Source organism: Melopsittacus undulatus, chromosome 6 (genome assembly GCF_012275295.1).
Source record: "Melopsittacus undulatus isolate bMelUnd1 chromosome 6, bMelUnd1.mat.Z, whole genome shotgun sequence".
NCBI lineage: Eukaryota > Metazoa > Chordata > Aves > Psittaciformes > Psittaculidae > Melopsittacus > Melopsittacus undulatus.
The window spans coordinates 67,642,213-67,668,030 of record NC_047532.1 but is presented as its reverse complement, the minus strand read 5'-3'; the positions used below and the strand labels follow the sequence as shown (position 1 = coordinate 67,668,030).

Genomic DNA, 25,818 nt, shown 5'->3' with positions numbered 1-25,818 from the left:
AGCTTCAGCCCTGAATGAGATGTCGCATGGAGCAATCCAGCCTTTGTAAGTTGTTATGCAGAAGCTTAGGAAGCAGTTCAGTTCTGCTTGCGTGCATCTCTTCACAAAATTAGGGACTGCGAAAGGCGTGATTCAGAGCTGTATTAGCAGCCAGATGCAGGAACTTTAAAGAAAGGCATTCTGCAGATTGATCACAGCAATGCTATTACCATCAGTGGTGTGTAAAGTGTCAGCTACAGCTGTGTTGAATTATTCATTATTTCATAAATACAGTGAGGTTTACAAGGGCAAGGTTTTTAAGACCCATTTAAAAAGTGAAATGAAAGCCCCTGTAATTAAAAATCATCATTAAACTTCAGTTATTTAACTTCATTTCAACTTTTGCCTATGTGATAGTTATTAAAGTTATTGTATTTATTGATTTTTCTACTCTCTTCTCTTTCTCTGCCAGCTAATGAGAAAAAAGTGGGTTTGAATTAAGCAAATAATCTTGCTCTCCCTAGACAGTTGTTCTGTGCTCTCAGGTTGACCCCTGGAAAGAGATTTACTGGGTGATGTTTTTATTTTTGCTGATAGGAGACATTGTGCTCATCAGTACAGGGTAAAAGAAAATAAATTAAAAAGAAATCTGAGTTTTGATGTGATTCCATCTTAAACCCTTAAGACCCTCTTTAGGTTTGGAATGACTGGCATCTGCCCTGGGCTCAGCAGGGAGCGAAGTGCAGCAGACAGAGAGCAGTGCTTTCTTGTTTAAGAGCAAGTGTTGAAGACAGAGTCCAATTCCATACAAACAATGTTATCTGCAGTTCATCTCTAGTAACAGAATATATTTCCATCGGTACTGTGCCACTCAAAAAAACCCTTGAAAGTGCCTTTGATACCTCAGCCATCTTTATGAGCATCCTAAATCCTTCTGAGATCAAGCCTGTGTTATAAATACCTGCGCTGGCTTGTGTGGCAGGACCAGAGTAACACAGTGATGATGCTTAAAATAGCCTGAACTGAACTCCATCATGGCGAGCATCACTCACTTCCTACCTCTCAGCTACTCATCTACAACTCGTAGGGGAGGATCCAGACCAGCAACAAGGATGCTGTGAGAGCAGCATGTCTGTCCCGAGGGCTCCCAGCTCCCCAGTCTCTTCTGGCCTCTTCCAGCCATCATCACAAGGGTAGCAGCAGCCAGAGGAAGCTGTATGTGATGTGGACACAGCAGCAGCAGTGATGACAGCAGCAGGTCTCAGCTGCCACTGTGCCTTATCCTTTCCTCCCTCCTGAGCCCCTCACCACAGCCCAACTGCACCTTCCCTGCCTAGCATGTGGCATTAGAACCAGCCAGCACCCAGAGCCTGACCAAAGCCAAGGTTGCGGCTATGGGCTTCCTATGTATCATTAATTATGGCTTTCTTACACTTCAGTTTTCCTGACCACTTTTTGGAATTACTAGTCTTTGACAGTTTCTCAAGGGTGCTAGAGGGCTGTATTCACTGATACTTGAGAGGTTTCTTTTGACCCTGCAGTAGAAGGTACTCTTAAGTGCCAAGAAATTGTCATGTATGTTGTTACCTTTATAAACAAATATGTTCACTCACCTCATCTAGCGTTTGGCACAGGAATAAAGACTAGTAATTCCATTTTGTCTTTCTAATTCACCTTCCAGCAGAGCACTGTTGCCCTCAGTTGAAACCCAAACTGGTCAGACACAAAGCATGTATTCAACTAGAAAAGTGTATCTTTTTTTTGGAATTAGCTGTGCAGGACTCTTTTGTTCTGCTGATTGTATAGTGCAGCCTTAATATTGCACCTCCAGGCATCAGAGGATCTTAGTAACAGAGAGTCAATTTCCTTGATTTCTGCAGTGTTCCAGTCCCCTATAGCAGAAGGATACGTGCCTTATAGTTCATTCCAGTTCTCTTTCCGTGAGAAACTGAGCTACAGGGCCTTGTTCAGACAGAAGAAAAGATAAATAATCATTTAGAAGTTCTTGCGAAACGCTCTGTTGCTTTCAGAGGACCCTCAAAACCAGATCCTTTGGGTTCTCCTGCCTTACCAAGCTCACTCTTCCACGTACCACGCTCTTTTTGGAACAACTGTCCTCCATTCTCGCTGCTTTCCTTATAAAAAATTGAATTCACAGAGTGAATTCAGTACATTGATAAGTACCAAGGCACTAAGAGACAGCCTGTAAAGGTTCTGGGGTGAAAGTCAGAGACAGTTCGTGTTCCCACTTAACTTTTGTGAGCATGCGAATCCAGTGAAATGCATTTCTCATTACACGTGCCCTCGGTATTTTCTCATTCATCTGTGCTCAGTAGTCATTGAGGAGTGAGATCATAACTGGAATGTATTTAGAGCTATGGGCTCTCCACCCTGTTGGGTCCTTCAGCAGGATGACTTTATCCAGGATTTCATTTCCTCCCTGTCTTTTTTTGCACAAGCAGAAGAAAAGGTGGATGGAAGAATACACTGGCGAAAGGCTTTGGCAGGAGGCCCTTAGTTTTGTCATAACCTCTCAATGAGTGAGAGCGAGCGTCATAGCTGAAACTTGTCTGCTGCCTGTCCCCACACGTGTTTCATGACTAGAGGGCCAGTTTCTCAGCACGCAGCTCTGGCTTGGGGGAGAAGAGGAATTTCACAGCTCATTGTTATCACAGAATGTTTCTGCCCTGTGAACTGGAGGCAGAGCAGAGATGCCCAGGCAGCAGCGTGTTGCCATCAGTAAGGCTAATTGAGCTTGGAGGCAGCACTGAGCAATCATAGCCCCGACCTAGCTGGACCAGGCGTCTAGTTAACATATTCCTGCAAGGTTATGATGAACACATGCAGTGAGCATCTTCCTCCATCCACCACCACAGACACGTTTGTTGTACAACCCCAGCACATTAAAGTTGCTTTCTGTATCCATCTGTGGTATTTTTTCTTACATTATAATCTTAATTTCTCTGGAAGGACATCTCTTTATATGTGTGCCATTTAGGGTCAAGCATTGGAGATAGGACACCATTTTGTAAAAGGTTTTCACATAAAGGTAAGATTGATTTTGCCACTCTTGAAAAAGGTTCCTCTTAATGCTTAAAACAAAAAAAAATAGGGTTCTAATTTTATCATCAGTGAAAACAGAGAGCATAATAAAAGCAGTTAGAACATGCCATGGCACATTCATGATACCTGTATGCAGGCACTGGGGGGACACAGGTGACATGAGACAGAATTTCCCGTTTGCTTTGTTTTTTTCCTTTAGTCACGAACACTTATGTCCAACCTTTTACCATAGTGTTGGAGCAGTAATGAAGAGACAATTAAAGGACTTGAGCCTCTTGCCTGCTTCCTTCAGTAGCACTAGAAATCTTTCATTTTCTCTGATAAATCCCGCAGGAAACTCACAGGACTTCTGACTTTAGAACAGTCTTTGTTTCTTCCCTTGCAAGTAATTATTCCCCTCCTCTTTTTACCCCTTCATTGCACCAGACTTTTGTTGTTTTATGGATTTTTGGTTTAGCTTTAACAGGTCTCCAAAGCATTTTCCTTGGTCGAGTGCCGGAAGTATACTGCTAATACAGAGAAAAGTGACTAGATATTAAAACTGTGCCTGAGGCTTTGAGATAACGCAGCAAATACAATGGGCTGGGCTGGTACCACTGGGAACTGGAGCTTTGCCAAGGAGTTAATACTGTTAAGTGTGTGCAGACAGATGTATTGATACCTTTTCTCTGTATCTGCATCCACTACTTTACTTACTGCTCAAAAGTGGAATGGTATGTGTCTGTGTTAAATTTCATAGTACATAAAAGATACTCCTCTTGCTCCTTTGAAGATAGCAAATCAGTGTCACAAAGGCATGCTGGTGAAAAATGATTTGCATAAATCTTTGAAATCTTTATCCACTGACAAAAGCACTTTGTGTCACTATTTAATTTGCTCAATTGTTTTTACTTTATCATTTGCTTGGAGAAATCAAACTGAATTGAATTATTTTTCCTCCTGTTTAGCTGGCATGCTCATAGTGAAATACAAATCTAACTGTGGTGTTTTTCTTCTCTCTCTTTTCTTTTTCTCATTTGACCTGGCTTTGTCTGTTGATGGTTTTGATATCCCTGTGTGATCCTCTCACCTTCATTACTTTAAAGGTAAGATTATTATTACCTCAGTCAGTATTTTACATGTATCAGAGGTACAGAAATGCAACTTTAAAGTCACCTGGGGAAGAGGTTAGTAAGGAGGCAAAATAATTTGTAGCCGTTTGGAGTGCAACAAGTCCAGTTAAGAAGCACATTTTATATTTTGTCTTCACTAACCACTGGCTGCAAGTAGGGAAGCTCTCGGTAGAGGAGGCTTAGGTTTTCCCGGGCAGCACCCTCACAATGTGGTGCCACTGGGCCGGGCCATGCTGGGCTTTGTTTCCCTCCTGCTGTTTCCCAGCTCTGCCAGTGCTTCCCTGAATGTAAGGCAAGCAAAAGATTAGAAGGGGCACTGGAGCAGCCTTGCAGCAGCAAATCTGTCCAGGACTGCAAGAAGCAAGACAAGGTCACTTGATGATTCCCATCACACAGAGGTTCCAGGGAATGGCTGCTGAGAAGCTCAGTAATTTAAAGATAACATATATATTGGGTTGTTTAAATTGCAATAGAGAGACGGGATGCCAATCAAGATCAGAATACATAGTGATAGGTACACAAAGACAGGCAGGGACATTGTCTCTTCCCTGAAAGATTGCTGTGTTTCCTTTCTATTGCTGTGTTACAAGTATATCTTTGGTTTGCACTGCATTTTGCTGCCACTCTCGTGAGTCTGTCAAGTCTGAGGTAAAATAGCTCCAAACCATTCCTTCCTAGGGTTTGCTGCCTTTTTGTGCCTTGTGGTTCCTTCTGTTTCTCAGGAAGCAGGACACTTAGGGAAGAGAACCTTTTGCAGGGGGCATTTAGAAATGTGTAGAAGGTGGGAGGAAGTTTCCAAGCACAGAAACTAAAACAGGAAATTTCATTTTAATGAACACTTTTACATGTAGCCAGCAAGTGGCAAATAATGAAGTCCTGATGCTTCCCAGCTTGGACAGAGACAGTCCTGGTCTCTGACAGATCTGGAAGATGCTGTTATTTTTCCAGACTTTATACTTTTTCCCCCTCTCAGAGGTCCAGAAGTACATGCTGTAGTGTCTGGGTCATCTCCGCAGCCCTACAAAGGCCTGGCTGTGCTCCAGAGAGTGACTGACAGAGAGAGTTGGACCCAGTAAGCCCTGAGCCTCTCTCAACAATGGTAGGTTGCCTCCATTTACATAGTGGCAGTGGAGTCACAGAAGACTCAATGAATTTAATTAGTAGGAATGGGAAAATGTGTGTACTCATTATGTAAAACATGTAAATTTAACCCTTGAAATGGAATTGTCAATGACTCACCACTGTGGCTGGATGCCAGCACCAGAGGCAAAATTACAGGAACGGCAAGTGTGTCACGAGGAATTAAATCAACTACGTTAAGGTTCCTGGGCTTTGTTGAGGAGGTGGCTGTTCATGCCCATTATAGACTAAAAACTAGTTAGGAATATTGGTTTTTCTCTGGTAAAAATGGACTTTGAAGCGGGATATGAATCTGTAAAGTTAACTGATAAAAGACCAGAAAAACATGGAAGGAAGAAATCATATACTGGATCTCTACCAAAGCTTGTGCATGGAGTAAAAAGGCCACGATAAACATTACACAATGTGTGGCCACCATAGGAATACTTAAGGTTCTGATGGGTGTTGGAGTGCCAGAAAATGGCTGTGAGGAAAGTTTTTACCTACCCAATCACTGCAAATGTTAATTCACAGACCCTCAGGCAAGTTACATGAGGCTGGATTATCACTGTGGGATGCCCTGGGGTCTCATTTGGCCTCATTGTAGAGGTTAGGGAACAAAAGAGTTTCGTGGTGAGCTTTAGACTATTGTTTTCCATAAGAAGGGAAGGGACTTAACCCTCCGGCTGTTGTTGACACTTCTGGATCCCATCCAGGAGCGGGTGTGTATAGTTGCAGCTCTTAGGACAGTGCACAAAAAGGAATTTTTAAGGGTGTTTTTGAATTGCTGCCACTGTTGAAAAGCAAAAGAAAGGTCTCTTAACGACTCTGAATATTACACCTGCCGTGTGGTAAATGAACCCTAAAGGCTCTAATTTTTCCATCCTCTCCCGGTGGCTGAAACAGCACTGTGCTGTAATCTGCATAAGACTGGGAGCCAAAAAGGGTGTCCTGGAGCCTGGCCTTCTGAGGGGCCCCGGAGTCCAATGTGGTGGCATGTGTCTGCTCCAGCTTTGCTTTCCATTTCTGCAGACCTCTGTCTGACAGCACAGCGGATGCTTACCAAGGCTGGCAGGGCTGGGAGCAGCTGTCAAAGGGCTAATATACTGAATGGTGTTTGAAAGAGAAGGAAGGGCACTGCTGCACTGGAAGGCAGAGCCATCTGGGAAACGTGGCCACCACCAATGAGAAATGGGGCCTGGCACTGTGATTTTTTTTCCCACTCTTGAGTGTGGCCTCAGTTAATTTTACTGCAGATTTCTTATTTTTTATTATTTATATAAGAACTGCTGCTCTTAGGTTTCCTCATGCTCTCTAGGGATCATTTAGTGTGTAACATAGCTCTCCTCCAAGGCTCTTGCTTACCCTGCAGTTCTCTCCACAAACATGCTGGCAGCATGCTGCTTCCAGAAAGGGCTCTGTGCTCCCAGCTAACAGTCCTTCCTGACCCCATTTCCACATGTCAGCATCCAGGGATTTCCTGTGTGTGCTCCAGTAAAATTCACCTAAATGCTTCCCAGAAGCAGGCAGTGAGTGTAGATGTGAAGCCTGGCAGGTCTGAGGCAGAGCCTGACCCCCACCCAGCCCACTTCACCCAGCATTGAAGTTCCACAGAGCAGATGTACAGGCTGAAATAAAGGTGCTGAAAGCATTGGAAGGGTAATTGGTTTCATTCAGAGACAAACTGCAGCCTGAATTGTCTGTTCCTGCCTAACCATCAGTACTCACAGCTACCTGCCCATTTGACCTGGTAGCTCAAGGTGAGCAGGAATGACACCAGTAAGGTTTTTTTGTATTGTGATGCAGCTTTATGGTCGCAGTTTTGCACTCTGAAAGCCTGAGGCAGTTATTAGACAAGGATGTTTAACTAGATCAGAGTCCAAGATTATTCCAGTCTGGGGTCACAATGTCAAGTGCTGCTGTTTGCAACAGCAGTTTGAAGGATTTAACATCTTAATATCTCCAGTCACCTAGGAAGTGAGTTGGACTTGCTGTGAAAAAATGCTTGCTCTGGCAGAACTGTGTGTGAGTTTATATCTGTGATTTACACCATCCCTCAGAAGGAGTGGGGAAGGTCATCAAGAAGAGTTTAACTAAGGAGTATAGATAAACAGTTACGAGAAGTGTCTTAGCACATTTTTAATAGCTAGAAAAAGTTATGCTCCTCTTCCTCAGCCTTTCCCAGTGCTTCAGCAGAATCACAAAGGTCGTATAAGCTTCGTCCAGTTGCCATCCTCTGCTGTGCATTCTGCAATGTGCCTCACCCAGAGACTTCCTGCTAGAATTTTCCTGATGTTCCTTCTCATGGTTTATCATTGCTGCCAATAGCAGCAACACAGAGCAGTGAAATGCATGGCCTCTTCCTCCATTAACCCTGGCACAGAGGGTGTCTGTGGGAGGTAGGTGGATTCTGTCCACAAACCAAGCAAGGCTTTTCCATAGCAGTAGGTTTGCTCTGAGGTGGGAAGATTTAGGGCAGCAGGGTGTCATTCTGGGGCCAAAGAGCCTGCCTCAGCCAAGATGACACATTAAAAAGTGAATCTTAAACGGTGTGAAAAGTACCAGAACTGACAGCAGTGGATATCAGGGACAAGCAAAATCATTTAATCAGCTCGAGCAATGTAGGTCTGACAGTTGTCATCTTCTTGAATATTACTGGGCTTGTGCTTAACATAGGAATGAAAAACAGCCATAAAGAAAAACATGTTTGGGAAAGAAAGGTGAAAATCTCTAAAGCAGTCGAACAGCACATAGAGGAGAAGGAAGGGGACCTGTGCTGTGTCGCAGCACTGTCAAAGCAGTCCAGACCTTTGGAGGGGGAGCAGGCACCGTCCTCATTTGTATCACAGATCATTGAAAAAGGCATTTGTTTACGGAAGGGAAGTCCTCTTTAAAAGTGACAATCCAGTTATCTTTATGAGACTGTTGCTTAGAGGGCATCTGTGTACTGACCTCCCTTCGTCCCATCCCTCTAAAGTAAAATCATGGAAGCTGACAGTTGCAAACTCCTGTAAGACCTCCACCAGTGTAGAGGGTTGGGCATATCTAGCCCCTCATCACTTTTTGGTGCAAGTGCTACTTGTGGTATTCATCCTGGGTATTTGCTCTCAGGACTGAAGCACAGGACACTGCTTCCCATTACTGTTTTTCCTGTCTGGATATAGGCTGTGATACATGTGACCTAGAAATGAAATCACTTGCCACACTTGCCATTCTGCAAGTGATTTTGTATCCCAGGATTACTTGGTTTCATAATTTTGACTTAGTTTTACAGACCTTCTTACAAAGACAGCTCTTACTAAAACTGGAGCTGTCACTGCCAGTCAGCAAAGGCCTATATTCATCTAGCCACTGAAACTCATTAGTGGTTGCTAGATGATAATGTGGTTTTGTTCATTACCCTCCTCCATCTGATTTAAACTCCTGAAACCAAATGCTGTAACATCTCATTTTCAATCCTGAGCAATTTCAGATCCTTTTTTCTCAGTGTAACAGAGTGTGAAATTTGACCATAATATCCCTGTTAGTACTTTCCTCTTTATGGTTACTTCATTTATACCCTTTTTGAGATAAGCAGTCTGTTCACTGAGGTGGGATCAGTTTATGAACACAGTTCATATCCCAACACAGCAGCATGAGACTCATGCCAATGTCTGAAGTGGACCATGGGATGTTAGTGGGGTCTGCTGCCAGGATCCTCCCATGTGAGCTGTACTATAGGTACACAACAGGAGTCGTGACTGCATCTCCTGCAGCTTTGAGCATGGCATTCACCCTCCTCACTTCTGGTGCCCACAGTGGAGAAGGCAGAAGAAAACAGGGGAGGATTCACTGGAAAAACAGTCTGTTCGGGTCAAGCTTAAGTCTGAAAGGTCAATGATCTGTGGCATGTAAGGGGATCAGCAAGCTGGCAGTAACTGATAGACAGATGAAGCTATACAAACTCTGACTAAAGTGGTTGAAAATTCACTGGGTTGCTTTGGGTTGAACATTGCTGACAACAGTTAAATTGACATGAGATTATGTCAAGAATACATGCTGAATTCAAGGAAAAATGAAGTCATAGAAGCCCAATGGCTCCTGTAATTCAGAAGTCAAAATTGCAATAGTCTTGTGTGGTTTTACTTTCTGTGAATGACAGTAAGAGGAGTACCTTTCTGGTTTCACTGAGATTTGGTCAAGACATGAAAATTGTGAGACCTGGACAGGCTGAAGAGTTGGGTGGGGAGAAACTTGATGAAATTCAACAAGAGCAAGTGTAGAGTCTTGCATCTGGGGAAGAACAACCCCATGTACCAGTACAGGTTGGTGTTGACCTGCTGGAAAGTAGTGAAGGGGAAAGGGACCTGGGGGTCCTGGTGGATAGGAGGATGACCATGAGCCAGCAATGTGCCCTTGTGGCCAAGAAGGCAAATGGCATCCTAGGGTGCATTAGAAAGGGTGTGGTCAGTAGGGCAAGAGAGGTTCTCCTCCCCCTCTACTCTGCCTTGGTGAGGCCACATCTGGAATATTGCGTCCAGTTCTGGGCCCCTCAGTTCAAGAAGGACAGGGAATTGCTTGAAAGAGTCCAGTGCAGAGCCACAAAGATGATGAAGGGAGTGGAACACCTCCCTTATGAGGAGAGGCTGAGGGAGCTGGGTCTCTTTAGCTTGGAGGAGACTGAGGGGTGACCTCATCAGCGTTTACAAATATGTAAAGGGTGGGTGTCAGGATGATGGAGCTAGGCTTTTTTCAGTGATATCCAGTGGTAGGACAAGGGGCAATGGGTGTAAACTGGAGCATAGGAGGTTCCACGTTAACATCAGGAAGAACTTCTTTACTGTAAGAGTGACAGAGCACTGGAACAGGTTGCCCAGGGAGGTTGTGGAGTCTCCTACATTGAAGATGTTCAAGGCCCACCTGGACAAGTTCCTGTGTGATGTACTCTAGGTTACTCTGCTCTTGCAGGGGGTTGGACTAGATGATCTTTCGAGGTCCCTTCCAACCCTTGGGATTCTGTGATTCTGTGATCAGCGTGTATCTTGTCACTTGATACTGTGGCACTGACTTAGAGAAATACCTCCCCTTGTTTTCCATGGCAGAAGGACCTTCCAGTTCAATTAGGGAGGCTTCTTTCCTGCCACACACAGAGTAAGAAAATATAAACCTGAAGCTTTTCATTACAGCTGTGTTCAAGCTGCTGGTGTTTGCTTCTTTTAGCAGTCAGAAGGATATGAGAGTTTGGAGGTACTTTTAGTGATTTTTTTGTCAGTATGCTCTCAAAAGTGAAAAGTAAACTAGTTCTCATAATAAACATTAGAATTGAAACATAAGTAGACTGGTTAACATAAAAAAAAAGATCTGAATCTTGGTCACTCTTCATCTACCTGACATAAAAGTGATGGGGCAGCTGATCATCTCAGCAGGGCAGATCTCAACAAGGAATGCATGGAGATGAAAGGACAAGTCAAAAGCAGGCTGCCTCACTGCGTTGCCTGGTCAGGTTGGGCTGCTCTGGAGCCCCAGAGGTACATGAACTTCAGCAAAGGTTTGAGTCGTTACAGTTCATCAGGATTGCAGGTGTTCCCCATGGCAGCCAGGAAAAGGTGGTTCTGAAACATGAAGGTGAAGGGCACAGTTAGGAAAGAGAAGCAAAAACAAAGCATTTTCAAAAGCAGTCAGGTAATTTGGGAGCCTAAGCTCCCATGAATAGCATTTAGGATCATCTTTCTCATGGATGATTTTGCCATCCTTCTGTTCAAATGATTGGCTTTTGTTCTGAATGGATGCTCTCAGAAAGCCCACTATAACATCCACTTCCTTCAGCTGAACAATCTGGCGTAAAGAAGAGGGCCTACAGTCTTTTGAAATGCAAGCAATCTTCCAGTTCATAAAAGCTGGGAGTTACTGCTGCATTACCTAAGCCAAAAAATACTCAGTGGAGTGTTACACCAGTAATCTCAGGCTGTACTTAATGTGCACCATAGCAAGGGTTAAATGAACTGGAAAGCTCATAGAAGAAAAGCTCATACAGTGCAGTTTTTGTTTATACAGAAATGTTCCCATATGTTTCAGTTAATGCAGAACGTAATTGGCTCTGCCTTGGGATGGAGACATTTTTCTTACACGATTTATCCATTAATCTGGTGTGAAAGAGAGTCCACTTCACCAGAAATAGCTTCCTTTCCATTTTAGCCAAAAACCCACAGTGCAAAATCTCCCTTCTCTCTTCCCCTTAGCGTGCTCATTCTCCTCTCCAAAATGTTCTTTCTGCAGTGAAATAACCTGGTGGAACAGTTTCAAACATGAGGTAAAATAGTTGTGCCCTAAATTAGCTTCCAGTTAATGTATTTCCTGGCTCAATTTGCTGAGCAGTTCACATTGCACATGGATGTTCCTAAATTAGAAAATCGCACATGTAAAAGTTTTCTTGTGTTTTTGGTGTATGTTGCTTCAAAGTCAAGATTTCTGGTTTTGATTTTAGTACCTCAAAGTAACAGGAATGAATTGTGCTTGACATTAATTACATCCTTCTGCCTGCTTTATTATTATTAGAATAAACAAGCTACTGATTTGAGGGAGAGAAAAGTCCACAAGGTGTTTGAGGTCTTTATTTCCTTTTCCTTTGGTAAACTTCCAGTAATTTAGCTTGTCTAATTTGCTGCTGGAAACCTGCTGCTGGGAGTGCTCATACCTGCGAGAGAGTAAAATTAGTGAGCTGCAAGGAAAATTTCAGTAATGAGATGAGAGGCAGGAAAAATCCGGCTTTGTCTGTTGCTTTATGCATGTGAATGTGCACAAAAAGCAGAAGGCATATTGATTGTCAGGAAAGCAAGACAGTGAGCTGTGCATGAAATGGGATGCTCAGTGATGTTTGGTGCCATAATCAGTCTGTTAGACATTATGCAGTGTTTCACACCAGGTAGACTTTATCACATATACTTTCTATTGCCCTTCCAGACAGAGACAGAAGTCTTGTGGTGCTAGCTTTGATCTGCATTGATACCAGGTCGGGGACTTACAGCAGTGCAATTGATCCCTGAATTATCATCTCAGTAGAGAAGAACGCTCATGCATCCTGGAGTCTTTATTGTGGCTCCCCAGTGTTAATTTAAGGAAATCAGAATGAGTTTCTCTACATGTTACCACTGATCCCCTGATGCTTTATTGGGCCACAAGAGCCCCTGACAGTCCGTAAACTTAAACAACTTCTGTACTATTGCAGTTTACTACTAGGCATAAGGCAGATTCAAGGTTAGTGGCATTCAGCAGCTACCTCCGGTCCTTTCTTGTCCTGTATTACACATTTCTTGATTGTAGCCATGGATGTGCCGTGGTGCCTGGAGGCAGAGCAGGTTGGTGATCAGTTGTGTATAAATGCTCTGTACCAAGTGACAGCCCCATGAGCAATTGCGTTCCTTGACATTTTGAACCAGTGGGTTGCCAGTGCATCCAGAGTGGTGCCACTTTTGAGAAAAAAAGCCCTTTTGTTAGATTTGGAGAGACAATCACATACTTTACTCATATCCAGCCTGACAAGCAGCTGCCCTGGAAGAGGATCCCTGAGTTTTTCCTTGCACATGCACACTTGTACCCATGCATGTAGGTAAACTGGTATTTTAGTGCAAAGTTGAGCTATTCATATGCGGAGAGTTCAGTAGCATTTAGCTGACATTTAGAAACAATGAAGTGTAATTACTCCAATGGTTTTGGAAAGCCTCTTTTCTTCCTGTACTAATTCCCTTTCCAAGCGCCTATTCTTTGTTCCACATCTTATTTGTAATTAGCATTTTCTTACATTTAAAAATCCCTATGAATGAGGTTCACAGTCATATGTGGGTCCACTGAGACTGCAGGTAGATCTTCTTATGCTGGCCCAACTAATGCAGCCTGGTAGCTGATCATCAAGCCACACTGCCTTACGCATCATTCTTTATTGTGCAGGTTCTATAAGCCACAATATTTCCCTTATTTCATATTTGCAAAGTCTCTGCATGCACTGTTTCCATCATCTTTACACCACCATGTGGCCAATCAAGTGCTATTTGGGATAGAATCTGGTTATCAAGCTTAATGAACAATAGTTTATGAGACACAAGACAAAGTTGAGGTCAACTGGCACGCTTGAAACTATAGTGACTGTACTGCAAACAGTTGTAAAAATGTACTAAAAATACCTCAAATCATCAGACATGATACTGAATACACTTGGAGAATGAATCTGTCTCTTACTAACTGTTGGATTTCAAAACCCTGTTTTGGAGAAGAGCTGCACTGCAGGCAAGACAGATTACAAGGAGCTCCTCTACTGCCAGGGTGCTCTTGCTTGAGGATCTTTGTATTTTGTCTCTGGCTACTTATTCTTCCTTTTCCTTTTAATTAGCACAATTCCCCCTTTCCTAACAGTCCCAATTGCTTAAATCTTTCCCTGTCACTCTGTAGCCTGGTCCACTGCACCCATGTGCTTACAACCCCATGGGGTCATCCAGAATTTATATGATAGGAAAGAAATTGCCAGTTAAGAGACAGAGAAGTGTAACTGTGCAGGAAGCAGAGTGACAAACGAGATTCTAGGAGAAGGGAGTGAGAGGATATTATTTTTTAACAGCTTCTAGAAATCCTAAAATAGACCAGAACTGGGCCACAGCTAATAGAAATCATGACTGCTTGCTGATGAACAGAGGCATCGCTGCTGTGAGAGAAGGAGGTTTGGCGGAGGACACCTCCTGCAGCTTTCGTGTACTTATTAGAGTGAATGACTTGGAGCTAGAAGGATCCTAGGCTTTGCTGCCAGAGTACTTGGACTTAAGCAGAATGAGGTCAGCTTAATGTGGTGGAATTTTTCAGCTGGTCCGGTGGTTTTCTAGGGGCCTGAGTCACATTTTCTGAATGCATGAATCTAGCAATTCATAAATCTTTTGGCTTTTAGAACCATCGGCCACAAACGGTATAAAACCCACTTGGCATGTACATGTGGACGGGAGGGGATTCAGGGTCAGCAGATGCCACATGAATGAACTGAGAGATTCTGGTGTTTTCATGGCAGAGCACTGACTGAACTAAGAGGCCTCAACTTTCTACAAAGGTTTTTCTTTTCTACCTTATAGCTTCTCAGTGAATTAACAAGGGAGAAGTGTTCAGTTTTCTTGGCTGCTGTTGAACAGTTGGGAGTCCCCAAGGCTTCTGCTGAAGGCAGTGAGATCAGCAGAACACCAGGTGACAAACTGGGCACAGAAGGTTGATGTTGTGATAATGGCAAATAAGACATAATTCTTGGGATAAGCCAGTATTTGGCTCCCTACACAAGGCTTGAAAATCACTCCTTTCACAAATTGTCCTTCCCAAGGGTGTGTGTCACTCTATTTCTGTCTAAGGTATCGGATATGTATTCTGTGGCAATCCCTTATACCCTAATCCCTCTGTCACGCTGACAAAGTACCTGCCTGGAGCAGCCCACAGCTCTCCTCCAGCCCATTGAAACCACAGGATGGGATGACTGGGGCACACCTGTACATCAGGACAAACTGGTTATCCCACGTGGATAAGAGTTTCTGGATCTGACAGTCTAGGCATAGCCTAAGAGAACTGGTAGGGACACAGAAAGCAAGGTAGCTCCAGCCAATACTTTTCAAAGCTCTTCCTATGAACACGGATTGAGAAGGGTTAACATGTCCTCAGTAAAACATATCAGCCCTTTTTGCAGGAAGATGATATATCACCATTAGGATCCTATTTGTCCGTTTCTGAGAAAGGTCCAGCATTTAAACAGCATGGAGCTACAGGTTCCTACTTTACCTAGAGATTGTTCTTCTAAATTAGGGTTTGGGCATGAATGGCAGAATTGTGTGTGAGTTTTCTAATGTGTAATGATGTAATTGTTTCTGTCTGTCCCTCTTCCATGGTTTTTTATTGGTTTTCTCTTTCATGCTGCTCTTCTTACTGTTGCTGCGCCAGAAGGGGTCCATCAGAATTGTCCCTGCCCTGGCATGAGTCCTCCATGGACCACAGTCCCTCAGGGGTCTCCCTTCTTCCAAGAGTGTGTTTCCAGCCCCATGTGTCCTCAGCAGTCGATCCCTCCCCATGTCTTCTCAAGCTTCTCCCATGTTGTTTTCTCACGTGTCCTCATCTAGAAGTTCCCTTGGAACTACTGCAAACCTTTCCATTGAGCTCAATGAGCTTTGGATCATGCCATTATGAAATGAGAACTTGTCAGAAGAGTGTATGGGGTAACAAATATTCACCAAAACCAGAATTAATCATGTCATTTGCAGCCAGAACATCCCCTCCTGCATAAACTGGTTTTAAAAGAGAACATGTCTAAGATTTTTTGTCTTACCTCTTCAAAGGGAAGCCCTTTGTTTTACAACCAGACTGACCTGATGGTGAACTCAAGGCTGAGATGTTCAATACTCCTAAGTAATTTTGCAAATTTAATCTTACCAAATTTAATGAAATTTAAACTTAACAAATTTAATCACAACTCATCTCAAGCTCCTCTTTCCTTGTCTTCCTTCCTTGCCCTCCCTATCCTGTCATCTGGATCATCCTGAGTTTTTCTCCCTGGATATTTTGCTACTCCTTAATGCTTAGACAGATGAGAATCTGTGTTTAAAGAAAACACGAGCATTCGATGAATAAAAGTGCAGAGGGAGCTACCTGTTGTCAAGGCTAACCCATAACTTTCTGATGAAGAGAAGGGGTAGTAAAAGGTATTGAAGCTTCTTTTGGGTTAAAATTGGGATGTGGTTCATAAATCTGCCATCCACCAGCTTCAGCACCCAATCTCAAGACTCATCGCAGCCTTTACAGGCTCCTGGATGATGAGAACAATGCAAGGCACGTCTCTCTTTGTAAGAGACTTTGGCACCCAATCTCTGTAAATACCATCAGAAGCCTCATCCTTAGAGTTTTTTGTGTTCATATTATTAGGGGGCATTTTGCTCTTGGATGCAAATAACCTCCTTTTCTCTCGAGATGGAATACTCTAGAAAGAGAAAAACCCACTCACGATTTTATTTTAATTCTTCACAAAATGTAATCCCATTATTTTCCAAGTCACACGAACAGCACAGGCATTGCACGAAGTTTGTTTGGGTTTTGCTGTAACTTCATCTCAGCTTGAATTCCAGATCCCATTCGGGAAAGCTGTCTCATACTGTAATGGACTTAAGCATGTACTTTTTTTACTTTTGAAGCAATATTAAGGATTGTCCCAAAAATATGGCAGCAAAAGGAATCTTCCTATGTATTTGAAATACAGTATAACAGATGTTATATTGTATGAAAAATGTGATTACTGTTCATCAGAATGAGGATCTGAGACTGCATTAATTCTGATTATGAGATAGAAACACGTTAAATCACTAGCAAATATTTTTAGGATGGGAAGTTGGTGTAGAACTTTTGTACCAGTAGTCTCAGGAGTACCCATTCTCTTCCCTACTTTCTTCCTCTATTTTCATCTTGCTTTTGGTCACATGTACAATGTTTCTTACTAATCCTGTCACTACATCCTTGCTCATGGGAGGGTGGCTGATGAGTCATGGAAGAGCGTCTTTCTCCATCCATCGCAGTAGCTCTCTGTACACTCAACTTTGAGATATGGCCAGGCCAGCCCTCAAAAAGGGATCATTTTGAAGCTGTGATTTTGAAACCCAAATTATTCTTGGCTTTCAGATTTCTTTCAAGGGAAGTCAGTTGCCTTATATTGGCATTTAAAGCAAAACAAAATAGATCTCTCCAGTCCTTCAGTGACAAAGGAGAAGTAAAGTTGAGTGGGACATTTCACTGCCAGTGTAGCTGCATCTCCGCTGACTTCACTTGAATGAAGGGACACAGACAGCAGGAGACTGTTCCTGCTTCTGTGCATATCACCAGGGCACTTTAGTTACATTTGTGGACAATGAGAAACTGTTGTTCATGTGGCGCAAGTAGATGGTGTCTAAATATGCTGGTTTCAAGGTGAATTACAGCTCTTCAGGAATGGTGCAACTTCCCAAAGGCACAGAGGGAGAGCGGATGCTTCCACGATGTAGACTTGTGCTGTGGATCCTGACTAAAATCTTGAAATGGGTCCTCAGAATGTCGGCCTGGCAGGACAGACACAGACGTAGCTGTCTGTCTGAAAGATCAACTCTGTCTTTGGGATTTCTTGCACTTGATTATGGGGGACTGTGCAGGAAGGACAGGAGAGACTCCAACTGTCACAATTATTTGCAAGATCTCTTGAGAAGGAAAATCTCTGTCCAGAGGAGGTGAGCCTGGTCTTGTAGGGTGGAGGAGACCACAACCAAGCATAGCATACAAAGAGAAAGACTTCAGAAGGACAAAATATGTGTCGGACCCAGTCAGAAACAGAAATTCACAGTTACCTTTAATTAAAGTCTCTTCTTGTTCAGTCACAGGGAAATAGCTCTCATGGCAATAGCAGGAAGGAAGTCAGTGCCTCTGATGTTAATTTAGTGCCCTCCTGGGACAGATGAAGAGCATTGTTGTGCATCTGCCCTGATAACAGGCTTCATCCCAGCACCTCTGGACGTGCCCTGAAGCCTCTCCTACAGCCAGAGGCTCTGGAGCATCCCCCAATCAGAGAGATCAGGAGGCTGAGGCGGACCAGGGACCCTGCTTGGGTGAACGGGAATTGGGAGCAGTATCTGCTCAGCCCCAGCTGCAAACAGCTGTCAAACAGCGATGGAAATACCATGCACTGCCTGTTCCAGAGGAGAGCTGTGCTCACGAGCCACAGTGCACAAGGGCTGAAATCCCCTGGTTAAAACATACATTGCCAGAAATGAGCAAAAACTAAAGTAAACAGTTTACACAGAGGTGAGCATCTGCTGATTGCTGATATACACAGACAAAATGAGTCTCTGTTTGAAAATGGCCTTGTTTTGCCCTTGCCTGCCTTTTCTTTATATAGTGGAATAACTGACTCCTCATCAATGCAGAAGGCTCCACTACTTATGTTTCCACAGTGCATTTTCTCTTCCAAACAATGCTCGCTGCCCCAAGAGTCTAATTATCACCTAAGAGATGTTAACAGCCAGATCATTGGAGCTTCGGAAAAGTTTTGATCAAATACAAGCAAGATGTAGTTTGTATTTTGCTGCCCTGTATTCCAGCAGCAGCTGGTCTCCTGAGGTAGTAAAGTGTGGACCAAGTTAATGAATGTAGATATGCCTCTGTTAGATCTTTTAATCATGAATATAATTGCAGCTGGTAGTCTTCTCAATTTTTATATATACAGTATGTGATTGGATTTCTTTCTTTTTCTTCTTCAAATCTATTGCTATTGCTCCTCTCCTGAGGGAATTATCCAGAAGGAAGATCTTGTCTTCCCAGAGTGAACATCGTGAACCTTTACTGTACAGATTCTTTCAGTATTAATTTTCTGGTTTAGCAATCCCTTTTCTGTCCCTCTCTGCAACTGCTTTTGTCTTTGTTATGGCTGGCATAAGGAGGATACACGTGTAGCAACAGGTACAACAAACCCAAGTGTGGAGTGGGAGGAATTTACTTTTGGTTTTGTCTGTCTCTGATCCATGCCTTTCATGCCAGCTCTGGCACTTGTCTGTAGGCTGACTGGAATAACAGGATGCACAGCAAGCATCAGCCCAGCTCCTCAGAAAGTCTAGCAAGGGGAATTTGAACCCAAATACCTGCATCCCACAACTGACTGAGAGATGTAGCTTTGCTGTGTTTGAGCTAATGGATAATAAAACCCATCATCAGGCTACATGGAGCAAACAAATGAAGCAGTATTGTCAGTTCCTGGGATGCTAAAAGCTTTCCAGATCTCTTGCATTTGTACACACCCTCTCTCTGGGATGAGAAATTGTAATACGCCAAGCTGAGATCCCACAGAGCATTCAAAGAAATGGATTGCAATGACCCTGCAATCCTCCAGCTCCCGTTGGCAAAATGCTCAAGGAAAACATAAATTCTTATATGAAGAGACAGTCAGAGGATTGAATGACTCAGGCTGTGGGATATGGAGCCTCATATAACACAATCACCAGCTCTCATCCATCCCAGGTTGGTAGTGACTGAAAGCCTCTCCAAGCTCAGCAGTTTGCCAGTGTATCTGAAAGAACTGGTGGCCTCAGCCCAGCAGCTCCCAGTGGGCAGTGACTTAATCACAGCATGCTCTGGAGATGCAGACTGCCTTTGGTAAATTGTTATTCAACAACTTACCAAACACAAGGAACTTTCTCTGTGATAATTGTTTTGACAGAGAGACTGAGCACATGCCTGGATTCAGAATGTGATTATTTTAGCAAAGCTGTGCTGGTAAACCCCTTTTGGAAGAGAACTCACACTGGCAAGTGTTCCTCTGCCTCTATAACTTAACCCATTTCCCTGGACAGAATAAGCTATTCACACAACTGTATAGCTATCCACAACTTTTTGCTGGCATTGCTATTTGGCTGACATGTTCTCTTATTATTTTCTTCTCACAGCACAGCTACACCAGCAAAACCTTTCCATGTAATATAAGCCTATGAGGAGAAAACTCCTCTGTCATTTTGTTGGAGGCGGTATTTCATAGTCAAGCCTGAGGCAGACTTAAGTGAAATGCTCTATAGATACAGAATTGTAATCTCAACACAAAACCCAGTGTTCCAGTTATGTATGCAACAACACAAGAGGCAGTGGCTTTAAACTGACAGAAGGGAGATTTAGACGCACTCTTAGGCAGAAGTTCTTCCCTGTGAGGGTGCTGAGGCACTGGCACAGGGTGCCCAGAGAAACTGTGGCTGCCCCATCCCTGGCAGTGTTCAAGGCCAGGTTGGACAGGACTTGGAGCAACCTGCTCTAGTGTGAGGTGTCCCTGCCCGTGGCAGGGGTTGGAACTGGATGAGCTTTAAGCTTCCTTCCAACCCAAACCATTCTGTGATTCTGTGAACACCACCTGCAGACCAGGGGCACTTTGTGTGCCATGTTTGTGTAAGCAGTGAGTATAAGTTGTTAAATTGGAAATGTAAAGACGAGTGCAAGTACTGTGAATCCCCCTGGAAGGAAAGTTGTGTGTGCTGAGAATTGCCTTGGGAGGATGTGCATGTGCCAGCCCTCAGCCTTGGTCATGCCACCCCACCAGAGATGGCAGTTGTTAGCCAGCCGTGGTGACTGACAGCCTGGCTGACTCTTAGGGAGAGTGGGGTTCTTCCTCCATTGTGGAGGGATGTGTAGGTGTTCCCAGGCTGTAGGGGGAGCAGGAGGATTAGCCCCATTGTGTGCTTTCTTTGAAGAGATGCAAAGGGTTCTTCTGAGTAGAAAGCGGTGCTTTGGAGAACTGTAGTGTACACATGCAAGCAAATAATTAGGCCTATCTGCAGTAGAACTGCAGAGGAGCTTGGTTGCCTTTCAGCCAGTTAGGACACCTTCAAGGTCCTTCAAATAGAAGTTGAGGCATGTATTTAAGAAAAGAATCTCAAGGATTTATTAATCAAAAAGCTGCTTTTCAAAATCACATTCAACACATTGCCACTTTTCTGGTAGCTGTAAGTGCCCCTGCTAGCCACAGGGCAGGGGCTATCATTTACCACCCTCAGAAGCAGATGAACCCATGGCTTGTTAGGGTGTGATATCCCTTCTCCACACCCAGGGGTGCTGTCCCTGTGAAATACCCACTTGGTATGTCATTGGACCTTACACTCATGGAGATTTACCAGCTCTTTCAGCCTCATAATGTACTGATTGAGACCCAGCTGAGAATTCCTGTGATAGCTGAAATTTCGAAGACTCAAATATCCCTGATGACCCAAACCACAAATCTGATTTATGACTCCTGAGAGTGCAGCTGAGACGAAACAAGAGGATTCCTGTAATTAGAAATATCTTTGCTATTCCTTGCACCTCTCTTGGCAGTGCCTGGAACAGGTCACTGTCAGAGACAGGATGCTGGCTGGCCTAGACAGAGCAGTGATTCGGAGCAGAACCTTTCCAGCACAGCTCAGCTAATGAATTCTGCAGTCTTTGTTAGCTTCCTCAGTATGGTGATTCACTTAAGGAAAGAAATTGTTTCTGTGACCTAGACCATCACTTTGACAATTCCTGTTGGCTATTTCTGTATGCCTGCTTTAAAGGAACTGTGGCTGCTGTGAGGTTGGCAGAGAGTACTAGTGCTGTTTGCTATAAAATACCTGCACCTTGTATTATGCATGTTACATATTTTCCTGTTCTTTAAGAAAGGATATTAACAAAAGTGTTAACTGCAGGCTAGCTCATGATGTGTTGCTCTCAGGCTGTAGCAAAAGTTGAAACCAATTAGAATAAACCTACTCTTTTCCAATCAGCGAAAAGATGATTAACAATTATAGAATCATAGAATAGTTAGGGTTGGAAAGGACCTTAAGATCATCCACTTCCAACCCCCCTGCCACTAAACCCAAGGCTTCGTCCAACTTGGCCTTGAACAGTGCCAGGGATGAAGCATTCACAACCTCCCTGGGCAACCCATTCCAGTACCTCACCACCCTAACAATAAAGAATTTCTTTCTTATATCCAATCTAAACCTCCCCTGTTTAAGTTTTAACTCATTACCCCTTGTCCTGTCACTACAGTCCCTAATGAAGAGTCCCTCCCCAGCATCCGTATAGGCCCCCTTCAGATACTGGAAGGCTACTCTGAGGTCTTGACGCAGCCTTCTCTTCTCCAGGCTGAATAGCCCCAGTGCCCATGATGTCTCCACTTGTGCTGTCAGGAAGGGCTAGTGTTGGTTACAGTAACAGCAGAATGAGCAGCACCCTATTCCTCTGGCTGCACTGCCTGAGCCCCACTCCTGTGGGGTTTTTAAGAGCAAACTCTAACCCCGGCCTTAGGGCTGACTGTGGACACTGTGCCACATGAAGATGCACTGCAGCATGGGTATCTTGATGCTGTCCTGGCCTGTGAGACCAGCTGCTTTTAGGTGCATGCCCTTTGCTGGGTTGGTTGCCTACAGCTTTCAGTAATGTCTTGCTTTCCCAGGAAATAATGTGTTTTAGACAGAAGCCAAGCATTTTGTTACTCCGGCCAGGTGACAAGGGGGGTGCATATATGCATATAGATATTTGGTGTTTAATAATTGAACCTGGATATATCACGGTTGTCTTTCATCTTTAAAGACAGGGCATTGTTACAGGAAAATGGGATGTTTTTCTGTGCTGAAGACAGTTTTCTTCCCAAGCTAATCCTGGTGTCTGCAGCTACCTTCTAGATACCACCTCCTACAAGGCAGGGAATGAACTTCTGCACATCTGTAACAGCTACATTAAGTGCCATGGTTTATTGTAGAATTATGGATGATGATGGCTGGTTTACTAAATTGTAAATCAATCAAAGGCATTCTGATGATACTCTAAACCATGAGAGAGAGACTCATGCAGGAAGAGGCAGTGATTTATTGCACCAACTGGTAACGCATCCATCCCCAGTCATTTTTATTTATCATTCTCTTGAAAACATTTCAACCCTTCATAAAAAAAAATTAAAAGGAAAAGAAATCTGTAACAATGATAAAGTTTTGCTATAATAAAAATTGACCCTCCTGCACTGTGATTTCTGGTGATAGGAAAGCGGAGAATAAGGAACTTAAGATACATAAACTTCACAATAAATTAGTTGAACGATTGCCTTTGTTTAACTATCTTTTACAAGCAAATGAAGGGAGTTTTTTCCTTTTTATTCTTAAATCTGTTCCTTTCAAACTGTCTCACACTATCTGTAGTTTTAAAACATTGGTACCCAGGACTTGGAATGCTTAGCAAGTCATCCGTTTCCAAGGCATTAGCAACACAGACAGGATTTATTTCAATCTCTGCAGTTGATTCTTTGATCCGGGGCTTGCTTAAGTGCATTCCAGTGCAATTAATTAGGAAAACAGTATAAGGCAGTGGCAACTCCGAGTGATCTTAAATGTAGAAGTGACTGATTAGTAGCTCTGCTTTCCTGGGGATTATCTATTTGTTGCTTGACAGCATCTGCTATTCCTGAGCAAGGGAAAGCCAGTTAATTGAGAAGGGGGAGCTTTGGTACTCTTTGTAAACCACTAATATGACCATTCACAAGAAAAGCAGCAGTGTGGGAACCCCTCCCAGCACTGGGTAAATGGAATTAAGACCAGTCACCTATGCCATTATGTGCGTGTAGCTCACATGGATTTGTTTTGCTGGGCAGCAGTTGTTCCCTTTCTCTAGCAGCCCTACCTGGCTCACAGAGATGCTATTTGGAAACCAGTCCTTGTAACAGCTTGCTTTGTGGTTGCTTCCAGGAATGGGCTGCACTGCTCTTTAGTTCCTTAGGATGTTTTGTTTCCTTATGTACCCTGGCTAATTGGAAGTTACAATGTTTGCTCGTCTGTCCAGGACATGTGGATCTAGTTTCAAAATCCTGTGCTTCTCAATTCAGTTTCCTGAGTCTTCCCACTCTGATCAATACAAGTACCCATCCATCAAGTTTTGACTGGAACAAGATTGATCCACAAGCAACTCATGGGTGTCTGTTGCAGTTGCAGCTGCCTGACACAAATATTGCATCCTTTTGGCTGAGGCAGGCAGTTGCTGAGGAATTCAGTTGCCCTGCATAAGCAATCAATATCTGCTCCTGTGACTACTCTTGCTCCCTTCATCTTCCCATATGGTTTCTTTATAATTTAATCTTTCTCACGAAGACATAGTTCCTGTCTGTCATGCTGTTATACTTCTTGAATCTTGGTGCCAGTGGAACTCCTATGATGCACAAGAGAAGCTGGCTTACAGATCAAAAGAAAATGCAAATTCCAGCCTAACTGCTTAGTTTGCAGCTGGTGCAGATAAATATCTTTGCATATTGCATAGCTACTTCTGCTTTGGCTTTGCACTATTTCAACTTACTTCTGGTTTTCTTTTTTTCTGTGTGGCAATATCCTAATCTTTCCCGAACTCCATCCTGAAGTCTGCAGGAATCAGATGCAGATATCCTGCTTTATTAGGTAAAATATGCACTTGTTTTATTCATTGCATCCATCTTGACACCTGGGGAGGCTTGAATCCCTGGCTTTCTCTCTCTTCCCAGTGTAAAGACAGTACAAAGCTGTGCAGAATTCTATGCAGAACCAGTGCATCTCAGTCTCAATGACAAGTAGGAGACTTCAATTTCAGCCTCCCTGATAACCTGACAGCCTCCACTGGCACTTTATTAGGGGACAGCACTTACCCCAGGGAGCTAGAATAAGACCCCAAATGTTTTCCACTTAACCTGTCTAGTGTTAGGGTAAAAACTGCTATCTTCTGCTGCCTTTCCAGTGCCACATTGACACAGAGATGAAAAGTCTCATTGCAAATGTCTCTTCAGGGCCTGATATGTTTCTCACTTGATTCTAATGTGTCCAGCCTACAGGGAGAAACTCAAAAAACTAATGGGTACAGTACCCTTAGAGCAAATATTTTACTGTAAATATGGCTGCAGCGTATGACTAAAATCTCTATTTTGTGTAGTGCTAAAATCAATAAAAATGAAAGTCCCTGCAATAGAGCCCATAAGTGAAGGAAGAGAACATGTTTCTTAGGGAGAATGGCAGTGTTTTCTCATCCTGAATCTCCTACCTTGATGACAGCAGGGACAATAACAAAAGGTAAAGAATGCAAAGAATAGGCATGGGTTGCAGTCCACATTTCTACTGTCTGTTCTCTGCCAGCACTGATGTAATCCTTCTGGCAGTGAAACTTTCCATTGCAGTCTGTCAGCATTCAGATGTGCTATTGATTAGTTGGCCTACTAAGGTCATTTAGGAATCACAACAAACCTCCTGAAACTTGGGAAAGGTAATAAATCAAAGGTATATGATTTGTAACTTGCCGTCATTTTTGGTGCCTTGCTTCAGTAGAAGACAGCAGTCAACACTTCCTAAGCGCTTGATAGGAGGAAGGTTATAATGGCAAAAGAAAGCACTTGTTTATAAACGGTGCAAGTAACATAAGCTTTTAATGGGTCCTAGAGGAGTACAAGGCTCCAGAGGGCTCTGGAATGCCTTCCTCTCCACCCCCCATCTGCTCCCCTCACCCTGACCCCCACTTTTTTTTTCCAAGCCTTTGGCCAATTTTCATCACATCTGTCATTTTGAAAAACGAGCTGAGGTTCATAACATGTCATGTGTCTTTTTATAGATTAACTTGTTTGCAAGAGACACTGCAACAGGAAATTCTTGTGCTTACACAGCAGCTCGGTTTTCTTGAAGAGCAGAGATGTTTTTAAAACCCATAGTCTGTGTCTATACTGCTAATTGGATATAAAACAGCCATGAGGCATGAGGGTGATAGGACCGTACTTGTTTCCTGGGTGAAAGCCTATTGGTAGTACTTTGCTCGCAAATCTGACCTGGGGTGGCATGTGTACTAATGCATTATGAACACAGCAAGTATCAGTCCTGCACAATACTGAGATCTAAAGTACAGACACACCCTCATTTCATTTATGGAGACAGTGAGCCTGGAAGTGTCTATTTCTGATGACTTCAGAGGAATTGATAGCAAACCATACCTGTCTTGATGCTGCATTTGATTCCAGACACAAACCCATGTAAAAGGAATATATATGTAATAGTATTCC

At 43.4% G+C, this 25,818-nt stretch overlaps 1 protein-coding gene across 1 annotated transcript in view; it reads left to right on the top strand.

The window, feature by feature from the left end:
* HS6ST1 (heparan sulfate 6-O-sulfotransferase 1) overlaps positions 1 to 25,818 on the top strand; it is a 189,323-nt gene that overhangs the window by 149,230 nt on the left and 14,275 nt on the right. The window lies entirely within an intron of this gene.